General features: G+C 44.0%; 1 pseudogene; it reads right to left on the bottom strand.

Annotated features, from left to right (window-relative positions):
* Positions 1-5,101, bottom strand: part of LOC125483458 — a 26,399-nt pseudogene extending 21,298 nt beyond the window's left edge.
* Between the last annotated feature and the right edge of the window lie 1,916 nt (positions 5,102-7,017).

Raw genomic sequence — 7,017 nt, forward strand, 5'->3', positions numbered from 1 at the left:
AAAGTCAGCTTTCCTGCTCCTCTGATGCTGCTTGGCCTGCTGTGTTCATCCAGCTCCACACCTTGTTATCTCAGATTCTCCAGCATCGGCAGTTCCCACTATCTCTCGTCAATTATGATTTTCCTTTCATAAATGTGTAACCATTCTCTCCAATTTTACTGTTACTTTCTAAGTATCCATATAATAAATTACAACAGATTCCTTACGGTGAATGACAAGTTAACTTGTGCATAGTTCTCCACCCTCCCTCTTCTTCCCTTCTTAAGCCATCAGATTATGTTTACCATCCAGAACGTCTTCCTGCCTTTGCAGAATGTATAGGAAAATAACGCAGTGATCCTCAATGCAATCAATATGTCTGTTGTTGCTTCCTCTGAAATTCTGGTATGTAGTACATCTGGTCTGTCAGACTGCTCAATGTTCAATTCAGCTATGGTTTCAAATTCTACCTCATGACTGATATAAATGCTTTCAGTGTTTAGTTACACAAGCCCTATTGTCGCTAGGTATTTCCAGGAGATTTTCTGGATCTTCCTCTATGAAGTAGACACAAAGTAACTGTTTAGTTTTCTTATAATTTTTCACTTCTCTACAATAAATTATCCTGTCCACATATTCGTTGTTCCACTTTTGACCTTGCTTTAATTATTCCTTTCATATATCAATCCAAGCTTTTTTGCCGGTCTTTATGTTTCTTGAACAAAAACAGAAGTTGCTGGAAAAGCTCAGCAGGTCTGGTGGCATCTGTGAAGAAAAATCAGAGTTAACATTTCGGGTCCGGTGATCCTTACTCAGAACTGATGGTAGCCCGGAAAATGTTTGTTCATATGCGGAAGATAGAGTGGGAATAGGGGGTAAGGAGTAAATGATAGGTGGCGATAGAGCCTAACAAGACAGAAGAGCAGTTGGATAGACAAAAGAGTTAATAATGATCTGGCTAGGAGGATGAATAGCTGTTAACAGGACTGGTAGTGACTAACAATTGATAGTGTGTAATGGCAGACTATGTGGTAACAAGGCCTGGTGTGTGGGGTAGTGGGCTGGGACATGGGAGAGTTTAGGCCCTAAAATTATAGAACTCGATATTGAGTCCGGAAGGCTGCAGGTCCCCAAGCGGAAAATGAAGTGTTGTTCTTCCAGCTTGTGCTGGGCTTTGCTGCAGCAGACCTGAGACAGAGATGTTGGCCAGGGAACAGGGTGACATGTTAAAGTGGCAGGCAACTGGAACTCAGGAGCTTTTTTGCGGGCAGAAGGTAGACATTCTGCTAAGTGGTCAACTAGTCTACGCTTCAATTCCCCAATGTAGAGGAGGCCACATTGTGAGCAGTGAATGCAGGAGACTAAATTCTGCAAAGTGCAGGTGAAATTCTGCCTCACCTGGAAGGTATGTTAAAGCCGTTGGATACTGGGTAGGGAGGAGGTAAACAATGGACAGGAGTTACACATCTGGTGCTTGCAGGGGAAGATGCCGTGGGGCTGTGGGGGTGGCTGTATTGGGAATGAAGGAACAGTGGACTAGGCTGTCCCGGAGGGGACAGTTCCTGTGGAAGATGGACAAGGGAGGGGTGGGGAGTATTTGTCTGGTGGTGGCATCTCGCTGGAGGTGGCGGAAATGGTGGCTGATAATCTTTGGGATGCTCGTTGGATGGTAGGTAAGGACAAGGGGAACCCTATCGCTGTTGCAGGAGGGAAGAGAAGGGGTGAGGGCGGAAGTGCGGGTGATGGGTCGGATGTGGTTGAGGGCCCTGTCGACAATGGTGCTCCGGAATCCTCCGTTGAGGAAGAAGTAGATATTTAGGAGGCTGCCTTGTTGAAGTTGGCTCTGAACATATGTGATGGAGATGGAGGAACTGAGAGAATGGAATGGAGTCTTTACAGGAGGCACGGTGTGAGCATGTATAGTCCAGGTAGCTGTGGGAGTCGGTGGGTTTACAGTGGGTATTAGTGACCAGTCTATCCCCAGAAATGGAAACAGAGATGTCCAGGAAGGGAAGGGAGGAGTCAGAGACCAGGTGAAAGTGAGGGCAGGGTGGAAATTGGAAGAGAAATCGATGAACTTTCCTGATTCTTGATGAGAGACGCTAGCAGCACTAATATCATCGATATATCAGAGCAGGAGTTGTGGGTGAGAGCAGGAATACGACTGGAACAAGGAATGTTCCATACACCCCAAAAAGTGACAGGTATAACTGGGGCCTATGTGGGTAATCCTGGCCACCCCTTCGACCTGAAGAAAATGGGAGAAGTTAAAAGAGATGTTGTTGAGGTTGAGGATGAGCTCAGCCAAGCAGAGGAGGGTGGTGGTGGGTGGGGATGGTTCAGGCCTTTGCTCCAAGAAGAAACCAAGAGCAGCAAGATCATCCTGGTAGGTCATGGATGTGTAAAGTAATTGCATGTCCTTGGTGAAAAGAAGGTGACTGCAGTCTTCAAACTGGAGATTTTGAAACTCGTAAATCGTCAGAGGAATCACGGCATAGGCAGGCACTGTACCCGAGAGGGAAGACTGAGTCAAGGTAGAAAGAGATGAGTTCTGTGGGGCACAGTTCTGTGTTTCCTGTTAGTTTTCATTCGTGCAACTGCTCTGCCCAGGACTGTAAGAAGCTCCAGAAAATTGTGAATACAGCACAGATCATCACGAGCCAAACTCCCATCTGTGCACAAAACCAGAAGTTGCTGGAAAAGCTCAGCATGTCCAGCAGCGTATGTGAAGAAAGATCAGAGTTAATGTTTCAGGTCAGGTGACCCTTCCTCAGAACGGAGAGGAGCAGTCCATCCGTGGACTCCATCTATACTTTTTGTTGCTACACAAAGGCAACATAATCAAAAACCTCTCCCAGCCCAGATACTCTCTTCCAACCTGTTCTGTCAGGCAGAAGGTACAGAAGCTTAAAAACACGCAGCAACAGGTTCAAGAACACCTTCTTCCCTGCTGTTTTTCGATTGCTGAATGGGCCTGTCTAGTTTCAAGAATTCTGTTGATCTTGCTTTTCTGCACCTCCTGTGCAGCCGTAATATTGTATGACTCATTCTGTCTAAACACCCTATGATCTGTATGTTCGTGTATGTTATGAGCTGTCTCTCCTGCACGCAAGACAAAACTTTTCACTGAACTTAGGTACCTGTGACAATAGTAAATCAAATCAAATCATATTTCCTTGATTTCTTGTCAGTTTATTAATCCTGCATTGCTTTGTCCTAAATGTTTCTGAATCCATGGCTTACCACAATATCTGACATGTTTATAAGCTGCTACCTTTGATGCAATGCAATCTTTGACCATTGTGAGTAACTTTTCCGTTTTGCAGTTTGCACCTTTATGTATATTTTATACCTCACAGTGTTTCTATGAAGAGCAGACATTGCCTGCCTTCCATTGAATCTTTCTCATGTACTTTTCCAATTTACTGAAGCAAATATGCCCCTCATCACTTCATGGCTTGCATGACTCAGGTTTATAACTGTAATTTAAATAAAAAAGCTATTTTGTATTCAGATGTAACATAAAATTTCATATATTATGATCACTCCTCCTAAAAGTTCCTATGCAGCAAAGTTTTCAATTAGCTCTTCTGACTACACAATACCAATTCCAAAACAGCCTAATCTATAGCTCAGTGTTCAACATATTGTTTTTTATTTATTCATTAATGGGATGAGGACGTCTTGGTTGGTTGCTGGCTAGACAGCACATATTCCCCATCCCTAATTGCCCAGAGGGCAGTTCAGATTCAACCACATTGCTGTGGGTCTGGAGTGACACATAGGCCAGCCCAGGTAAGGATGGCAGTTTTCTTCCCTGAAGGACATCAGTAAATCAGATGGGTTTTTCCAACAATCGACAATGGATTCGTGGTCATCGTTAGACTCGTTAGCCATAGCAGAATTTGAACCCGGGTCCCCAGAACATTACGTGGGTCTCTGGATTAACAGTCCAGCGATAACACCACGAGGCCATCATCTCCCCAACAAACCATCTCAAACACGCTCATGGAAACGATTTCCCCTGCTTTAGCATTCACTAGGATTTACACAGTTGAGATGCAACTTGAATTTTTCCATTATGACTGTGGTACCCAAAAACTTGTATATCTAATTTCCTGTTTTATAATATGCTCAACGTTTGTATTGTAGTTTTGACTTTGATATATAACTTCCATCAACGTTTGCTTCTTCTTGCAGTTTCTAAGCTCGACCTTACCAGATAGAGTAGAATCTGAGCGACGTGGGCACTGGAGAGATTACTTGTAGATTCAGATAAGATATTTGTCAAGTTTTATCTCGAAGTTGAGATCATCTCACCACATTGTATTTGTTCTCCTCAAGCCTCATTATGACATTTTCACCAGATCTCTGGTTATGCTGGTGGAGTAGAGAAGGACAATGATCTTTCAATAATGCTGTGCATTCCTCCAGGCAGCTAAGGCTGCTCTAATCTGCTATGGAAAACTTACAGCAGGCTGGCAAAGTGTTGCTGCCGTTTTACAATATCTTAGTGAGATCACATCTGGAGTAGTGCACACAGATTTATTCTCCCCACTGAAGAAAGAATATTGTTGCATTGGAAGAAGCTCAGAGACAGTTCCCTCCACTGATTCCTGCAATGAACGTGTTAACTTATAAAGAGAGGGTAATCCAATACCCATTGGAGTTAACAAGGGCAAGGGTGTAATCAACTGTGTTTCACATCTGAAACTGAATAGGTCAACTTAACTCCCCACAAGGGACACTGCCAGAAGCAAAGCAGGAGAGAGTGAATGAGCAAGTTCACTGATGCAGTTAACAGTGCTTTGTAGGGCGAATATCTGGATTCAGCGTTCCAGCAGGAACAATAACAGCAGCAAGGAGTGCAGAGTAAATGAAAAGAACAGTATTACATGCACACATGGTTTATGGAAATAATACCTGGACAGTGGGACTTACCAGGGACACCAGTGATATCCAGGATGGGATAATAAAAACATTCAATAATGGAAAGTGCATCATAGATCTGCACTGATAATGACAATCAATCATAATATGTAGAAAGATACCAAACATAATAGGATAAATTCGTGTCCATTGTTGGAGCATTTCAGGTCAATGTTCTCAGATTCTGGCCCATTGTTGGAGCATTCCAGTCCAACGTTCTTGGATTCTGATCCTTGGTTGGAACATTCCAGTAAATGTTCTCAAATTCTGATCCATTGTTGGAACATTGCAGTCCAATGTTCTCAGGTTCTTATCCATTGTTGGAACATTGCAGTCTAATTTTCTCAGATTCTTATCCATTGTTGGAACATTGCAGTCCAATTTTCTTAATTTCTGGTCTGTCCTCCTCCTCTCTCTGGAGCTGCTGATCCCCGTTAGTGCTGTCAGTGATGGTCCCACTCATACCATTGGATTATGCACTGAACGGCACCCATTTATCATGCAAAGATGAAAAATTTCCACTGGGATAATTAGAATTCATGGAGACTAAAATTAATCACAGTCACCAAACAAACAGATTCAGCTAACTCCTTCCTTACATCGCTTTTCATATCACATTAAAAGGGAACATTTGCTTGGTCCAGATGGAATATATGAGGGTTGCTGATGGATGGACGATATATCTTTGAATCAATTTGATCTCTCTTCCTTGTGTTTGGGAGTCGTATTCGAACTCTGCTTATAAAAGAAGACAGGGACAGGAAAAGGCCATTCAGAGTTTTGAGCCCATGACAGAAGAACTACAGGAGGCTATTCAGCCTCTTGACCCAGTTTCTGGGGTATAGGAGGAAGCCATTCAGCCTCTTGAGCCTGTCACACAGGAACACGAGGAGGCCATTCAGCCACTCCATTCTGGTACACAGGAAAAGGAGGGGACCATTCAGCCTCTCGAGACTGTCACACAGGAACTAGAGGATGTCATTCAGTCTCTTGAAACTGTTACAGAGGATGAGACCATTCATTTTGTCAAAGTTGTTACAGCAGAACAGGAGAAGGCAATTCAGCCTTTTGAGCCTGTTACCAGAGGATGGGAGGAGGCCATTCTGCCTCTTGAGCCTGTCACATAGGAACAAGAGGGGGTTATTCAGTCCCTCAAACCTGTTACAGTGGGCTAGATGGAGGCTATTCATTCTCTTGAGTCTCTTACACATGAACAGAAGGAGTCCATTCAGCCTTGTGAGTCTGTTACACAGGAACAGGTGGAGACTATTTTACCTCTCGAGCATTTTACACCAGAACAGGAGGAGGCCATTCAGACTGTCAATTCTGTAACAGGGACACATGTGGAGATCATTCAACCTCACGAACCTGTTACACAGGAACATGAGGAGACTGTTCAGGCTCTTGAGACTGTTACAAAGAACATGAAGATGTCATTCGGACTCTCAAATCTGTTACAGAAAAACAAGAGGAGTCCATTCAATCTCTAGAGTGTCATAGACACGATCAGGAGAAGATAATTCAGCCCCTTGACTCTGTTACAGAGGAACAGGAGAAGACCATTCAGCCTCTTGAGTCAGTTGCAGCTGAACAGGAGGATGCTTATGAACCTCTTCAAGCACTCATAGAGGAACAGGAGATCATTCACCCTCTGAGTCTGTTGCAGAGGAAGCGGATGGGGCCATTCAACCTTTTGAGCCTGTTACACAGAAACATCAGGAGGCCATTCAGTCTATCAAATCTGTTACACAGAAACAGGAAGAGGCAATTCAGCCTATCAGGTAGCTAGACACAAAAGGAGAAAGCCATTCAGCCATAGAAACTCTTACACTGGAAAAGGAGGGGGTCATTCAGCCTCTCGCGCCTGTTACGTAGGATCAGGAGAAGGTCATTCACCATGTCATGTCTATTACAAAGGAACAGGAGGAGGCCATTAAGGCTTGCAAGTCTTTACAGGGGAGCAGGATGAGTCCATTCAGCTTCTCAAGCCAGTTACCAAAGAATAGAACAAGGCCATTCAGCCTCGTGAGCCCCTTACACAGGAACAGCGGGAGGCCATTCAGCCTCTCAAATTGGCTACATAGGGTGAGGAGAAGGCCATTCAGCCTG

This window comes from Rhincodon typus, chromosome 7 (genome assembly GCF_021869965.1).
Source record: "Rhincodon typus isolate 14 chromosome 7, sRhiTyp1.1, whole genome shotgun sequence".
Classification (NCBI taxonomy): Eukaryota; Metazoa; Chordata; class Chondrichthyes; order Orectolobiformes; family Rhincodontidae; genus Rhincodon; species Rhincodon typus.